The sequence below is a fragment of the Hemiscyllium ocellatum genome, chromosome 5 (genome assembly GCF_020745735.1).
Source record: "Hemiscyllium ocellatum isolate sHemOce1 chromosome 5, sHemOce1.pat.X.cur, whole genome shotgun sequence".
Lineage (NCBI taxonomy): Eukaryota > Metazoa > Chordata > Chondrichthyes > Orectolobiformes > Hemiscylliidae > Hemiscyllium > Hemiscyllium ocellatum.
The window spans coordinates 91,328,754-91,345,948 of NC_083405.1; the positions used below are offsets into that span (position 1 = coordinate 91,328,754).

At 38.8% G+C, this 17,195-nt stretch overlaps 1 protein-coding gene across 1 annotated transcript in view; it reads left to right on the forward strand.

Annotated features, from left to right (window-relative positions):
• malrd1 (MAM and LDL receptor class A domain containing 1) overlaps nucleotides 1-17,195 on the forward strand; it is a 348,342-nt gene that overhangs the window by 283,767 nt on the left and 47,380 nt on the right. The window lies entirely within an intron of this gene.

The window sequence follows — 17,195 nt, forward strand, 5'->3', positions numbered from 1 at the left end:
AAATAAAAGATTCAGCATGTTACTCCTCATGCTGAAACTAGCCTCACTGGACATTTCATCCTATTGTACACAAATCTCACTATAACCAAGGTCTTTAAGGCCCACATCCGATTCTTCCCTATAACACCAGTATTACCTCACATTTTTTCCACAGTATTTAATCAGTTCCTGGTTGAAATGAAGTGGGAAAAGGGACCAAGACCAATGATCAATCTCTGTGCTGATGATATACCAGGGTGGTGACCTGAGTTTAGAAATTTAGATGTGTAATGATATTTATGCAGACTCATAATTGTTGACATGTCTGGGTGGATAGGCAAGTTGCAAAATCGACATTCTATACCATCCTTGTATGGCATAGTGACACCCTAGCTGCTCCATTTGCCCAATGCCCTGAAACCATTGCAAACATCTTAACTATTAAAGAATGTGATACACATTAGCAGAGGCAGAACCTGAGTTTCATTGATATAACACAGGTCCTAATTTACACGTGTTTCTTTGACTTTATTTGTATTTATAAATCAAGATCAGTTGAGTGTTTATTGGACATGTCTTCAACTCAGAATGTATGTCAAAAAGCAGTTTAACAATTACCAGATGGAACAAATAAGGTGCTCTGTTTCCTGCAGAAATGTGTAAAAGCACAATTCTGAAGTAAGTGCTGGAGCAAAGGAATAGTGTGTTTATATGCTGAAGTCATTGAAAGAGAAAGGACAGGATGAGACAGCAAATCATAAAGTATACAATATCCCAGGCTTTATTAATAGGGGCACTGAACACAAGGGTATGGAGGTAATATTTGGCCCTAAACAGGAGTATTTCATCCAGTTTTGGATGCTCTCCTTTAGAAAGAATGTGAATGCATTGGTTTGGATGCAGAAGAGATTTATGACAATGCTTCAAGAATGAAGAACTTCAGGTTTAAGATATACTGGAGAATTTAAGACTGTTTGCCATGGAGAAGAGAATGCTGGGATGAAATCTGCTAAAACATTGAAAATTGGAACAATAATAGTCCTCTCTAACCTTTGTGCCTGTTCCATCATTCTGTTTGATCATGGCTGATCATCCTACTCAGTACCCTGTTCTCAATTTTGCCCCATAACCATTGATCCTTTTGGTCCTAAGAACTATATTAGTACAGGTTTCAAAATCGTGAGGGTCTGGACAGAGTAGGTAGGTTTGAGAACAAGCAGGGACAGATTTACAGTAATTGGCAAAAGAGTCTAAAGTGATTTGAGAAAGGAAGATTTCATGGAGCAGATACTTAGTGGCTGATTTGCATAGCCTGAGAGTGTGGTGCATGCAGGTTCAATTGAGGCATTCAAAAAGGAATTAGAAAAGCAAGTATGTGCAGGGTTAAAATGAGAAAGCAGGAGAATAACAGTGTTAGAAATGCTCAATCATGGAGTTAGTACAGTTGGGATGAGCCAAATGGCCTCCTTCTGTACTATGGTATTTCTATGATTCTGTTAGGTGCCTTTCTGCATTTCTCTATTGAATCCACTAGCAGCCCAGTTGCTGGCTTGTTGCTGAACTCTATTTCTGCTGCATGCTGTTATCTTGGTGCAAGATCCATCTATTGTGTTCTACACCTCAGATCCATGCAGAAATGGCACCAGTTTCAAAATGTGCAACTTTTATTCACAGTGCTTTACAATGTCTGCTCCATTTTTAAGCTCTAGCTTCCAGCTCTTTCTACAGGTTTTCACTTTTGTATATTAAAGATTTGAATAATCTTACAAACAAACAAACATATGTACTTCACATCATTTCTTAAAGTCCAGCTCATCATTTTCTCTTGGTATAAGAATGGTTATTGAGATGCAGAAGTCTCTGATAACTATGCTGAGTTTTATTGGTCAGAGGTAGTTTCTTTACTCAGAGAGTAGTAAGGGTATGGAATGCTTTGCCTGCAACGGTAGTAAATTCGCCAACTTTAAGTACATTCAAGTTGTCATTGGACAAGCAAGTGGATGTACATGGAATAGTGTAGGTTAGATAGGCTTCAGATTGGTATGACAGGTTGGCACAACATCGAGGGCCGAAGGGCCTGTACTGCATTGTAATGTTCTATGTTCTATTGATCAAGTCAGCATCACAGTTCCTCAACTGAAAAGAAAAGTTACATAAGCACTGTCCTTGAAGTATCCTGTCCTGCTTGCTATCAAGTGTCACATGTTTCAGTCAGTGTCTTCACCTGACTGGGATGACAATTGGGACTGAGCAACTACTTTACCTGCTTTGATACTAATGGAGATGATGCAGGATTATGGTTGTAATTTCATCAGTCTCCAACTTCAAACCATGGTTCTCTTGTACCTGGCTAGCTTGTTGAAGTATATTTGCATGTTTTCCTCTTGACAAGAATGAAGAAATAATGTTAGTAATGCATCGGTGTTGAATTTAGTTCACAGCAAATTCACAAGTAGTGAAACACACTTTCCTGAGCAACAAAAGCTGTAAAAGTTTAGCTTTGCTCTGCTAGTAGCATCTAAAGATCTACAAACAGATATCGAGCTTTGGGGTGACTTTAGAATCATGAAATGATGCAGACAGTTCTTGAATTATAGAAAATAGATTTTTGTCTGGAATGATAGCTTTGTTGAGAATTTTAACTTGAATCATTTAAATTTACCATTTCTGTATTGTGCAATGATTAGGTTTAGTACCCATGGTGGTGAACCAGTTCACTCAATGATATCGTCCCTTCCTAATTTCAACTCCTGAGACTTTGGCACTGATTGCAAACAACAACTGTTTCAAACATATTGTGAATCTGGTGGAATTATGTGCTGCAAGTTAGATGACAGTCTCTCTTAATCTCCCAAAAATCCAGCCAAAAATGAAGAATACTACAGTGTGTATTGTCTACATTATCAGTCACCTTAATATGTGCTCTGGTCCAGACTTCAGGTTTGAATCCAAACCGACCAAAAATATTTGCCTCTACAAGATTTCTGCCTTTAACTACACAAACATGAAGCTATGTATGGTCATCTTTTTGTTTAATACTCAAGCTCATAGGGAAGCTGAATAATCAATTCAGCTCACGTCTGCGAAAAGAGTGAGGGCAAGTGGTGAAAAAGAATGATGGTCACATGTACCATGCAAAATAAGTATTTTTGCACCAACATTGATCAGAAGTAATGCTGAGATGCCTGAGTAAGACTTAAGGTGAGCTGGTGCTTTAACATTTGTGATGGTATATACATGCTTCACTCTTGGGAAGGGATGACGTCTTGAACCAATTAAGTCGTCTTTGACAAACTGCACATTTTTGTAAAATGTTCCACTTTTGCAAGACGTTACACTTTTTCTCTTGAGCTGGACATGTTGTTGTGAATCAATGAGCCCTTCCATAATTTGGGCACAGTTCTGAAACATGGTCTGACTGTGTCTATAGCCCTGAAGCCCTGTGTATTCTCTTCAAATTAAATATGGTAAATTTGATTTGGACTACCAAGGCTGCTGTTTTTCCTAGGTTAGGTCATTATCTGCCAAGAAGAGACATTCTCTAATCCATGGATTGAAGTCTTTTTAATTTAGTACAAATTAGTTCATTGATTAGTGTGTGAAATTTACATATCAAAGTGAGTTGCTGCAACACAGCCATACATTAATTAATTGTCTCACCATTTTCCTTGCATCTTTCCTGGAATGTGTATCATCAGATCACATTTCTTTGGCATGAAATATTTTGAAGTTACTTACTGCTGTCTTAAACATAGATGTGGATTCTGTGAACTGTTCAAATATTTGCTAGCCTTCTGTGATGAAAAAATATACAAATATTGTTTTCAAATGAATTGGTGCTTCACCAAACTGCATGTTCTTGTAAAGAGCAAGTAGGTCTTGAATACTGAAATATCTTGATTAAACAGCATGGGTGGATCTCACAGTGAAGAAAGAAATGTTGCTGGAGCTGATAAAATTAAACTTTACTTAACCATTGTCATTGTCAATTTGTTATATATTTTTATATGATGGAAGAGATACTAAAGAGTATTTTTCATCAGTGTTTACTGGGGAGAAAAATATGGAAGATTGAAAACATGGGACACTACATAGCAACATCTTGCAAAATGTCCATATTACAGAGGAGGAGGTGCTGAACGTCTTAAAACGTATAAAGGTGGATAAATCCCCAGGACCTGAGAAGGTGTATCCTAGAACTCTGTAGGAAACTCGGGAAGTGATTGCTGAACACCTTGCTGGGATGTTTGTATCATCAATAACCACAGATGAGGTGCTGGAAGACTGGAGATTGACTAATGTGTTGCCACTATTTAAGAAATGTGGTATGGAAAAACCAGGGAATAGTAGACCAATGAGCCTGATATCAGTGGTGAGCAAGTTGTTGGAGGGAATCCTGAGGGACAGAAATTACACGTATTTGGAAAGGCAAGAACAGATTAAGAACAGTCAACATGGCTTTGTGCATGGGAAATCATGTCTCACGAACTTGTTTTGAGTTTTTTTGAAGAAGCAACAAAGAGAATTGATAAGGGCAGAGCAATGGACATGATCTATATGGACTTCAGTAAGGCGTTCAGCAAGGTTTCTCTGCTAGACTGATTAGCAAGGATAGATTACATGGAATGCAGTGAGAACTTGACATTTGGATGCAAAATTGGCTCAAAGGTAGAAGGCAGAGAGTGGTGGTGGAGGCTTGCTTTTCAAACTGGCTGCCTGTGACTAGCGGTGCGCTGCAAGGATCAGTGCTGGGTCCATTGCTTTCCATAATTTATATAAACGATTTGGATGTGACCATAGGAGATATGGTTAGTAAGTTTACAGATGACAGCAAAATTAGAGGTGTGGTGGACAGTGAAGTATGTTACCTCAGAGTACAATGGGATCTTCATCAGATGGACCAATAGGCCGAGGAGTGGCAAATGGAGTTTAATTTAGATAAATGTGAGGTGCTACACTTTGGAAAGGCGAATCTGTGCAGGACTTATCGAGTTAATAGTAAGGTCCTGGGGAGTGTCACTGAATAAAGAGACTTTGGAGTGCAGGTTCATAGTTCCTTAAAAGTGGAGTGTCGGGTAGATAGGATAATGAAAAAGGCATTTGGAATGCTTGACTTTATTGGTCAGTGTATTGAGTATAGGAGTTGGAAGGTCATGTTGTATGTGTATAGGACATTGGTTAGGCCACTTTTAAAATACTACATTCAATTCTGGTTTCCTTGCTACAGGAAGGATTTTGTGAAACTTGAAAGGGTTCAGAAAAGATTTACAAGGATGTTGAGCTATAGGGAGAGGCTGAATAAGCTGGGGCTATTTTCACTGCAGCATTGGAGGCTGAGAGGTGACCTTATAGAGATTTATAAAATCATGAGGGGCATAGATAGTGTGAATAACCAACATCTTTTTCGCAAGGTAGGGGAGTCCAAAACTAGGGGGCATAGGTTTGAGGTGACAGGGAAAGACTTACAAGGGATATAAGGGGCAACTTTTTCATGCAGATGGTGGTGCAAATTTGGAATAAGCTGCCAGAGAAAGTGGTGGAGGCTGGTACAATTGCAACATTTAAAAGGCATCTGGATGGGTAAATGAATAAGAAGGGTTTGGAGGGATATGGGCCATATGCTGACAAATCAGACATGATTAATTTAGGATAGCAGGTTGGCATGGACAAGTTTGACTGAAGGATCTGTTCCATGCTATATCACCCTGTGCCTCTATGCTAAACCTATGCAGATGTGTGACTAATTTCTGGACGTGCAACAGGCTTTTTTGACAATACTTTAAAATGCCTTCTTCATGCTTCTAACTAAAGTTTATTTACAATAATCTGGATTTAACCACCAAACTACAATTAGTTTCTTAAATGTAGAATTCAGGGAATGTATGGCATCTATTATCTAATTCTAGATATTTTCAGTCAGCCTGTTCAGATATGTTCTAACACACATCAGAGGGACACTATTACTGCTCCACAAGAGTCCTCAACCACAGTTGGTACCAATAGAAACAGACTCATGTAAACAAATACAGAATAACTGAACACCATAACATCCAATTATAGATTAATTATACTCTGCTGTTTCCAGACAATATCATTCAGTTTCTTTTTCTAGATAAACAGACTGAAGCACTCTTAACTTAAATATAGAAAATTGCATTTTATGAACAAATGGAAGGCATCATCAAGGCAACAGATAAATTCTGAAAGATTAGCTCAAAATGGCACTTCTGCAGATAATGAGCCACATTACTCAACAACACATGACAGCAATCAACCGAAAACCAATATCCAAACATAGTTCTTCAGAAAATTGAAGCAGAAAAATTTCATGGAAATTTCTTGTCAAGTTTGCTTGTTGATGCCATTAACTGAAAGTTAATGTGAACATTCCAAATAAACATTTTTCTCTTTCAAGGACTTGGGTGATTGGCCAACCACAGGGGGACTTGGAGGTTAATGGGACAAGTAAAGGTAGTAAAGCCAGTCAAAGATGAAAGTGATGAACGTGTGAGTGAGAGCTCAGGCTGCAGCATTCTGAATGAAATGTGTTTTATTGAGAGTGGGGTTAGGGAAATTACTGGAGAGGCTTCCAAGAATCAAAATTCAATAATGGAATGAATTAGGTTTACAACAAACATGGAAGAGGCAAGGAGGGGCAAGCAATCATTCAGAATAGTGGACAAGTCAACTTTGATAATGGTGGTGGATAAAGATGTGCAGGACAAATTGACCTTGAGGTGAAAGAGTAAATTAAGGGAGGCACCTTCTGCTTATCCTGGGGTGACAGTTGAGCAGTTTGATTAAGTAGAGATCGAAACATGTAGTTTTGCCTAATTTAACTACGGTGCATTTTTAGCTTATTTAGGACCTAATGTTAAATAGATTGGAAATTGTCATCGATCATAAAATTAAAAGACCATAGACATCAGAATAGAAGTAGTCCATTCAGCCCATTGTGATTTTATAATCCTTAACTCTATTTCCTGGCTTTTTCCAATTACCCTTGATCCTCCTATTGATTAAAAATGTCTGTCTCAGCATTGAAAATACCTAACAACCTAAACTCTAAGCCCTCTGCAGTGAAAAATGCCACAGATTCATTAACCTCAGATAATAAAATCCTCTTCATTTCTTTCCTAACTCAATGACCCTTTATTCTGGAATTATACCAACTGACCCTGAACACTCCCATGAGGGAAAACAACCTTCTACCCTTTCAAGCCCCTAAGAAGCATACGTGTTTGAATACAGCTCCTGTCATTCTTCTAGTATAGGCCAGTAAGTATAGGCCTAATCTATTCAACCTTTCTTATAAGAAAATCTCCCCATACCTAGGATTAACTGAGTGAACTTTCTGTGGACTGCCTCCAATGCCAGGATATCTTTCCTTAAATAAGGGGACCAAAACTATTTACAGCATTCCAGATGTCATCTAAGTAATCCCTGTATAGTTTTAGCAAGACCACCTTCTGTCTTTTTTATCACTGTAAAGTGCATTCACCCCCTCTATTCTTCCTGCTAAAAGGAATAACTTCGCTCTTCCCCATATCTGCCAAATTTTTACCTATTGGTTTTTAACATATCTATGTTCCTCTGTGGACTCTGTCTCATCTTCACAACTTGTCTTTCCACCTACTGGCTTCATTATCATACATTCACTTCCCTTGTCCAAGCTTAGGAGTAATTGTGACCCAACACTGATTTCTGTGGCACTCCACTACTTACAGTTTGCCATCCTGAAATTTCCTGTTTTTCCCTAATTCTCTGTAATGTTTTTAGTTAGCCAATCCTCTATCTTTGCTAGCATACTGCCTTAATAGCATGTGTTCTTATCTTGTTAGGTAGCCTAATATGTAGGTTTTTTAAATCAAATGCCTTTAGGAAATCTAAATATATTTTATCCACTGCATCCCCTTTATCTACCCTGCTTTGTCCCTCAAAGAATTCCAATATATTTATCATTCATGCTTTTCCCTTTAATGAGCCGTGCTGACTCTGCTTGATTATATGATGCATTCCTAAAAGCTTTGGTAAAATATCCTTTATAATAGGCCCTATAACACAATCCGTTTCAGATGAGAAGCCAACTGGCCTGCAATTACAGTTTGTTTTGCCGTCTTCCCTTTTTGAGTAAGGCTGTTACATTGCCAATTTTCCAATCCTCTGAGTCTTTTCTAGAATCTAACAATTTCAGAAAGATTACTACTGGTGCATCCGTTACTTCTATATCTAGTTCATATTAATATCCTAGCATGCAACTGATCAAGTCCAGGGGTGCGTAAACCTTTAGCCCCATTAGTTCCCTCGTACATTTTCTCTATTGATAATTACGATACGTATTATCTCTCCCCCACTTTGGTATTTTTGGAATGCTGTTCATGTCCTATGAAAACTGATGTAAATTATTTATTCAACTCCTTTGCCATTTCCTGGATCGCAATTATTACTTCCCCAACATCATTCTCTCAGGTGCCTAAATTCCCATTGGCCTCTCTCTTCCTTCCATATATTTAAAGATTTTCTTGTTTTCTATTTTGATATTATTAGCTGACTTGAACTCAGAATTATTTTCTCCTTCTTCATTACTTTGATCACTTTTCGTTTTGAAACCTCTCCTCATCTTCTGGCTTGCCACTAAATATTTCCACATTGTTCATTTTTTTTCTTTTAATTTGATACTGTGCTTAATTTCCAAACTTAATCATGTTTCTTCCATGCCTTAGAACTATTCTTCCACACTGGGATTTTTTAAATGTTATTGGTTCCTGAGATAACACTGGCTGGGCCAGCATTTATTGCCCATCCTTATTCACCCAGAATTCAATTAAGAGTCAGACACATTGCTTTGCTACTGATGTAGGTACTGATGTACTGATGTGGTACTGATGTGGTACTGATGTAGGTCAGACCAGAGAAAGATGGCAAATTTCCCTCCTTTAATTATATTAGTGAATTAGTTTTTTTTAACAACAATAATCAATTGTTAAATTCTTGCCATTAGACTATTTAATTCTAGATTTTTATTACATTCAAATTTCACCATTACTATGGTGGCATTCAAACTTATGTCCCCAGAACATTAGCCTGAGGTCCTGAAATGCTAGCCCAGTGATACTATCACTGTTTCACTACCTCCAACTTTGTGGTGAGCCATGAACTATTTTCCTAAAGTTTGCCTTTTTACTTCAGCATCTTTTCTGCTAGACTCCTTTCTGGGACCAGGGTGCTAGTAGAAGAGTTAAAGGAGCGTGGTCACTAGGACTTTGAATTAGTTTAAGGAGGGTTGAGGGAGGGATGAGGTCATTGAAGTTTCCAGAACAAGTAAGAAAAAAGTCAGCACTTGGGGCAGCACAATGACTCAGTGATTAGCATTGCTTCCTCACAGTGCCAGGGACCCGGGTGTGATTCCACCATCAAGGAACCATCTGTGTGAAGTTTGCACATTTCCCCTCTGTCTGCATGGATTGTCCTCTGGGTTCCTCCCACAGTCCAAAGATGTGCAGGTTAGGAGGTATGTCTGAACTAAATTGCCCATAATCTCCAGGGATGTGCAGGCTGGCTGGATTAGCCGTGGGGAACACAGGATCCCAGGGACAGGATGGGACTGGGTGGCCTCCCCTTCAAAGGGTCATTATGGGCTGAATGGTATGGTTCCATATTGTAAGGATTCTGTGATTCACCATCAATATGCATAAACTGATATCTTAGTCCGAGCTTATGTCACCACATGAGAGACTGTAAATAGCTAATTTAAAATAAGTGAACAACTGTAAGAAAACATAAAGTAGAACACAAAAGGAAAAATGACTTAAGAAAATTAGAGGCAAGAGGATTTTCGGGATATAATTGAAAAATTCAGAACTGCTAATCAGAAACTAGAACAAAAAAGGCAGTGAATTGCTATGTCTATTAGACAACATGATTTTTTGAGAAATATTTCTTTAAGAAATAACAGGATTGATCCAGTAACAATGAAGAGAAAAACAAAACCTACCAAGGATCTTAAAGATTCAATTATGGCACCTGGGAGTTCAGTAAAGTGATCAGGAACACATCTATATTTAAGATGAAATTAGTATTCCAGTCATTAAAGCTCTTTAGGAAACTGAAGTGGTTTGAGATTTTATGATGGAAAGCTAAATATAAAATAAAATTGAAAAAGTGAAAGAGGCCATAATCCCAGAAGACGATCGGCTCCTCTCTCATTCAAAAGTAATGAGCAGTGATGAATTTAGCCTGAGGGTCACCACGCCTCAGGTGAGGAGTGAGGTTGAGAAGCAAAGCACAAGAAACAACAGCAGAATTATTGACAAGCTCAAGAAATATTTGGAGTTGGCTGGATTGATATTGTGCTAACATGATTTTGCTATTCATAGGTATTCTATCTATGACTTTGATGTGAAATCTAGAATATGGCAGTGCTCAAAACCTTTATAAAATAGTAATTAAGGGACATCCAGGAAGAGCTAACCTTTTTGGTCAAAACCAGTAAATGGGATAGAGAAAGATAGGCTTTGTTAGCAAGGTAGTACTAATATATGAATATAGTCTGAATGAGTTCTGTAAATTACTTGAAGATTAGTTAGAACAGCAAAATAAACCAGCATTAACTGAAATAAATGAATGGTAAATTGAACAGAGATTTTAAGTGGAAATTCTCTATTTAAAGATGACTAAATATTCGTAATAATCTACCAAGTAAAATGTTAGAGGCATTCAAGATGTATTGAGGTTGAGGCTTGGGGATTTGAAATGCTCATGCAATAGTTTTCACCTGCTGCTAACCACAGGAGTGAGCAGGAATAAAAAAAGATTTCATTATCATTTAAGCATAATCATATGAGACAAGGGACAATCAACAATGGTTATTTGCTTTAAATATGACAAAGATTAAAAGCAGAAACTACATATGTTACTAAAAGTGCAACAGACAATGTAACAGAAGAATGAGGTATGATATATTTTGCTTAATTTATGTGCTGTTTCATATTATTCCATGATATACCAAGCACCACATTAAAATGTAATTATACACCAGTGTGTAATAAAACTAGCACTGATTGCCAACTAGCTGAATTTTAATTCAGGTTTCCAGCAGTCTTATTTTAACTCTTAAGACTACAATAGAAAATCCACATTTAAAAACTTCAAATACAATAAAATATCATAGAAATATATAGTAACAGCGCATTGTTTTATCAATTTGCTTGTATCATTGTGGGTTCAGACAGATTTAAAGCTTCATGATTTTCTCAAACTCGGCTCAATTATATACAGCGAAAGTGATTTACCAAATTGTTTCAGCTGCCGGTGCACATTTTTCCAGCTACAAAGAAGACCCGTTATTTGAAGGTTATGGCTACAAGAGCATAAAATGAATTTTGATATGAGAAACTTGGGTTAGCAGACAATACAACTTTGCATGTGTTTATACCAATGAAATAGGATTAGGCAGAGGTTGGGAAGATGATTAACCTCTTCTGAAATTCCAAGCCTGAGGACTTTCAAGTGCAAATAAAACTGTTGCAGTGAAGAATCAATTCAGCAACAATATTGTGTGATTGCATGATTGAATTATGAAAGGACCACAGTTTTTCTTTCAATTAGCAACTTTATTATGCTTAGCATAATTGAAATTAATGCCATGACCCATTCTGTGACAAAACACATGTAGTGACATTATGCTTTAAAATGACATGTTTAGATAACATTTAACATCCAGCACTTTCCCATAAAGGACATTCCAAGCTGCCTTTTTCTTTTACACAGCAGTTTGGCTTTCTTTATGATGTCAGAAATGTGAGCATCTTGCTCATGGGATTTGAGTACAAGGGTAATATCCCTCATTGTCTTCAACGTGGAAGGCCAGTAACTACCTCAGTCAGTTTTTCATGCTACAACATGACACTGAGTCATAGTCACTACATGTTTAGAGTATATTTTCATCATATTTCTACAAATTTATATTTTAAAATTTGGAATTACATTTGAGTAAACAACATGTGCATTGCAGTGTTTGAACATCCAGGATATTTCTGATGTATGTTGTTTTTTGACATGAGAAAGTAGAGTGCATAGGAGAACTGTGTGGCTTCACTGTTGCTTGCAAAGCCTCTCCAGATGTGAGTCTCGACAAAAACAGAGCAACAAGATTGACTTTATCCTCACATCAGTCAGACTCAATGTCCACAGCAACAGTTTAAAATTTCTACCATGATATGCAGAAGGAATGGACTTGAAAATCCACATGTTTATATTCCAAGTTTTATTATATTATTGGTAGAAAGTATTGTCTGACTTTGGTAAGATTAGGAGCTTGAGTGGCAGTGGGGGGGCACTACAGAGTATTAATAAGGCAGAGATATTCAGGGATACCACACTTCAGGATAAGATCACTTTGCAGCTCAAAAAAGTGTAAGCAGCAAAGGAATGAGGTGATCATTAGACCAAAGAAAGTAACCAAGTAAGTAGTAAGGGAATCCTCCAAATATCACAATAATGGTCAGTGTGTTGTGAGTGAGGGGAGTAAACAAGTGCTTTTGCAGTTGAGACATGGTTCCAGGATGTTATGTTACCTCTCAGATGTCAAGGATGCCACTGCAGAACGTTCTGAAGAAGGATGGTGAACAGCCAGCGACCATGGTTGAAGTTTAGACAATGGTAAAGGCAGAAAGACAAATGAAGTCCTGCAAGCAGTCTTTGGGGAGTTAGGTGAGAGATTAAAAAGCAAGACTTCAAAGGTTGAATCTCCAGATGATTCCTGGGGCCAGACAGCTGGGAGTACAACACTAAAGGTTTGAGCAAATGAGTGTGTCACTGGAGAGATGGTGCAGGACGAAGGGCTTTAGAATCATGCGGCATGGTCTATCTCTGGGTGAAGTTGGAACTGAGCAAGTTAAATGGGTTACATCTGAACAGAGACAAAACCAACATCCTCGTGGGCAGGTTTGCTAATACTGTTTGTGTGAATTTAAATTAGATTGACAGTGGGATGACCAGTAGCTCACCGCGAGTAGAGGCTGAGATGGAATTCAAAGCAAAAACACAATGAACCTGGAAGGCAGAAAAACAAAGGCTGGAGAAGTAAGAAATGGGTTTAGCAAGGTTAAATGGGATACATTTTAATGAAATGTCCTTAGGCATAACATAGATGAGCTGAGGGCAAATGGAATTGTATGGGGACATTTGTTTTTATTCAGTTATTTTGTGTAGGTGGCATTGGCTGACCAGCATTTATTGCCCTTGAGAAGGTGTGGTGAACCGCCTTTTTAAGCCAATGCAGTCCATGTGATATGGATATTCCTACAAATCCTATAAGGAGGGAATTCCAGGATTTTGGCCCAGCAAAACTGAATGGACAGCTGTGTATTTCCAGGTAAGGGTGATGATAACTTGCAGGTGAGGGTGTTCTTATGCATCTGCTGCCTTTATCCTTCTTAATGGTAGGGGTCGTGGATTTGGAAGGTGCTGTCAAAGAGGCCTTGTTGAAATTCTGAATCTTGTGGATAGTATACACTGCAGCAGCTGAGACTCAATGGTGGAGGGAGTGGATTTGGTGCTGATCAAATGGGCTGTTTTGTTCTGGATAGTGTCAAGCTTCTTGCCAGTTTTGGGGGCTGCGCTTGTGAAGGAGTATTCTGTCACACTCTTAACTTGTGCCTTATCGAAGGTGAATAGGTTTTGGGAGGTCAAGAGGCGAGTGATCCACTCCAGGATTCTTAGCCTCTGACCTGCTCCATTTAAGTTTGTGGTCAATGGTAACCCCTAGAAGGTTGATTAATAAGGATTCAATGATGACAATGCCACTAAATGTCAAAGGGTGATGGTAAGATTCTCTCTTGTTGGAGATGCTCATTGCCTGGCATTTTTGAAGCCAAAATGTTGTCATCACCATTTCCTGTAAGCTGCACAGTTGTGCAGCTGCTCAGAGGATCCATGCAGGCCAATCAGCAGACTGTGCTGAGGCTTCAGCTTTTGGAAGCTGTTGATGTGCAGACTTTCATGCTGCAACAGCAGTAAAACAGATAAGGAGCAAAGCTTGCCACTTGTCAGCCCAAATCCGAATATTGTCCTATTCTTGCAAATGCACAATAGGAGTAGTGAATGGTGCTGAATTGTGGCAAAGCATTCAGGAAGGAAACAGAAGATTAAAGGGCAAATATGTTCTCATTTAGACAAAGCGTGGAGCCATGCCCAAAGAACCTGGATGTCAAGGGGCATAAAGGTTAGGATTAAGGAAACAGTTTGAGCTTATGGTAGAATCACGCAGGAAGTACTAAGAGTACAGGGGAGAACTTAAAAGGAAACTAGGAAAGCAAAGAGAGTCCATGAGAAAACATTGGTGAGTAGAATAAAGGAAAACCAGAAGGATTTTTTTTAAATATATAAAAAGCAAGAAGGTAACCAGGGAAAGAGCAGAACCCATTAGGGATCTTAGAGACAATCCTTGTATGCACTCGGAAGCTGTGGGCACAGGTCTCAATGACCTTTGTGTTGACCTTCACAATGCAGGTATACACATTAGGGTGGGAGGACTGTGAAATATTAGAAGAAATTAACATGAAGAAAGAGGAGCTACTACCTTGTTTAGCAGCTTTAAATGTGGATAAACCTGAATGAGATTGAGTCATACAATACAGAAGTGCCCTTCAGCTAATAGTGTATGCACTCACAATACGCTACTCTGAATCTAGCTATGATGAGGAGGTGCCAGTGCTGGACTGGAGTGGACCAAGTTAAAAATCAGACAACACCAGGTTACAGTCCACCAGGTTTATTTGGTAGCACTAGCTTTTGGAGCACTGTTGCTTTGACAGATAGCTACCTGACAAAGGAGCAGTGCTCCGAAAGCTAGTATTCCCCAATAAACCTGTTGGACTATAACCTGGTATTGTGTGGTTTTTTTTACTCTGAAACTGTACTTGTCCCAGTTTCCAACATTTGATCCATTATCTTAATTGTTATGAAGTTTCAAGTGTACATGCAAGTACTTTTAAAAGGTTTTGAGGTTTCCCGCTTCAAGTACTCTCCCAATAAATTTTCAGATTCCCACTTCCCTTTGGAAGAAAAATGTTTATTTCAAACCCCCTCTACCTTCACCTTAAAATTATGCCCCTTCATTATTGAAGCTTCCACAAGGAGAACAGCTGCTACCCGTCCACCCTGTTTACATCCCTGTAATCTCATACAGCTCAATCAGTTCCCCTATCAGACTTCTTTACTATAAAGAAAATAACCTGAAACTATCCAGCCTCCCTTCATTGCTAAAATGCTCCAACCCAGGCAACATCCTAGTGAATTCCCTCCAATGTAATCATATTCTTCCCAAAGTGTGGTGACCAAAACTGCGCAGAACCCCAGCTGTAGATTAACTAAAATCTTGCATGACTCTAACATAAGCTGCTGAGCCCTCTCTCACCTGAAATAAGAAAACTTTGTCAATTTCACCTCCAATTTCCACCCTACTCTCATCTTCACCTGATCCAGTTCTGACTCCTCCCTTCCCTTCTTCTGAGGATAGCCACCAATATCCACTACAACCTCACCGACTGTTACCTGGAGTATATGTCCTCACACCCTGCTTACATTCTCTCAAGATTCTCAGTCTCTGTCTCATCTTTTGTGATGATGCTATCTTCTGTAATGGGGGATCCTCAGAAATCCTATAGTGCAGATAAAGGCCATTTGGCCCATCAGGCCTGCACCAACCCCTTGAAAACCATGCCACACTATCCCTGTAACCCACATTTATCATAGTTTATCCACCTAACCAACACTTCCATGAACCCTACGGGGCATTTAGCACATCCAATCCACCTAACAACATTTTTGGATTGTGGGAGGAAACTAGAGCATCCAATAGAAACCCACACAGCCTTGGGAAGAACATGCAAATTGCACACAAGCAGTTGCCCAAGGCTAGAATTGAGCTCAGGGTCCTGATGCTGTGAGGCAGCAATACTAACCATTATGCCACTGCGCCACCCCAGCATCCACCTTTATCCTCAATGAGGATTCCCTACCAGCATGATTGACAGGGCTCTCCGTATGTATTCCAGACTGATGAGGCAACAAGTAAAGAAATATTATGGGCCCTAGCAGTAATTTTCAAATACTTTCTAGCCATGGGTGAAGTGTCAGAGCACTGGGGGACTGATAATATTGTCCCATTGTTAAAAAGGGGAGGAAGAGATAAACCAAGAAATTACAGGCCAGTCAGTCTAACCTTGGAGGTAGGGAAGCTATTCAAAACAATACTGAGGAACAGATACTATCTGAATTTGATTATTCAAGGATAGTCAGTATGGATTTGTTAAGGAAATGTTGCATTTAGCAAACTTGATTTAATTTTTTGAGGAGGTGACAAGCAGTGTTGATGAAAACAATTCATTTGCTGTGGTCTGTAGAGACTTTAGCAGGAATTTTGACAAGGTCTTTCATGACAGTCAGGTTGAGAAAATAAGAACCCATGGGATCCAAGGCAAAGTGTGACATTAGATCCAAAATTGGCTGAGTGAGAAAAAGCAGAAAGCAATGGTAGAGTGATGTTTCTGTGACTAGAAGTCTGCCTCGGTGTTGTTTGTGGTTGAAATGAAAATTTGGACTTCAGTGTAGGGTATATAATCAAGACATTTGTAGGTGATAAGAGATTGGCAGGGTAAATCGTGAAGAGGATAACTGTAAACTGCAGGACGATATCAATGGACTGAGCAAGTTGGCACAGCAATGGCAAATGAAATTCAACCCAGAAAACTTGTGGTTGGGCTAACAATGCAAGATGAATGGTAGGAGTCTGGAAAATACTGAAGATCAAATAGACCTTAGTTGCATTTGCACAGATCCCTGACAGTAGCAGTGCAGGTAGATAAGGCAGTTAAGAAGACATGTTGAATACTTGCCTTTATTAGTTAAGGCAATTAATATAAAATGAAGGATATTTTGCAGGAACTGTACAAAATGCTGGTTAGGCCAAAACGGGCGTGCTGTATTTTAGGAAGTATGTGACTACACTAGAGAGGGAGAAAAAGGTAATTTACCATGATGCTGTCTGGGTTGAAGGGTCTGAGCTTTGAGGAAAATCAGATAAGTTGGGATTGTACTCCTTCAAACAGCATAAGTTAAGAAGGGGCTTAATAGATGTGTATAAGGTTATGAGCAGCAGCGATTGGGTGGACAGAAAGGCACATTTTTCATTAGTGGAGTGTCAATAATCAATG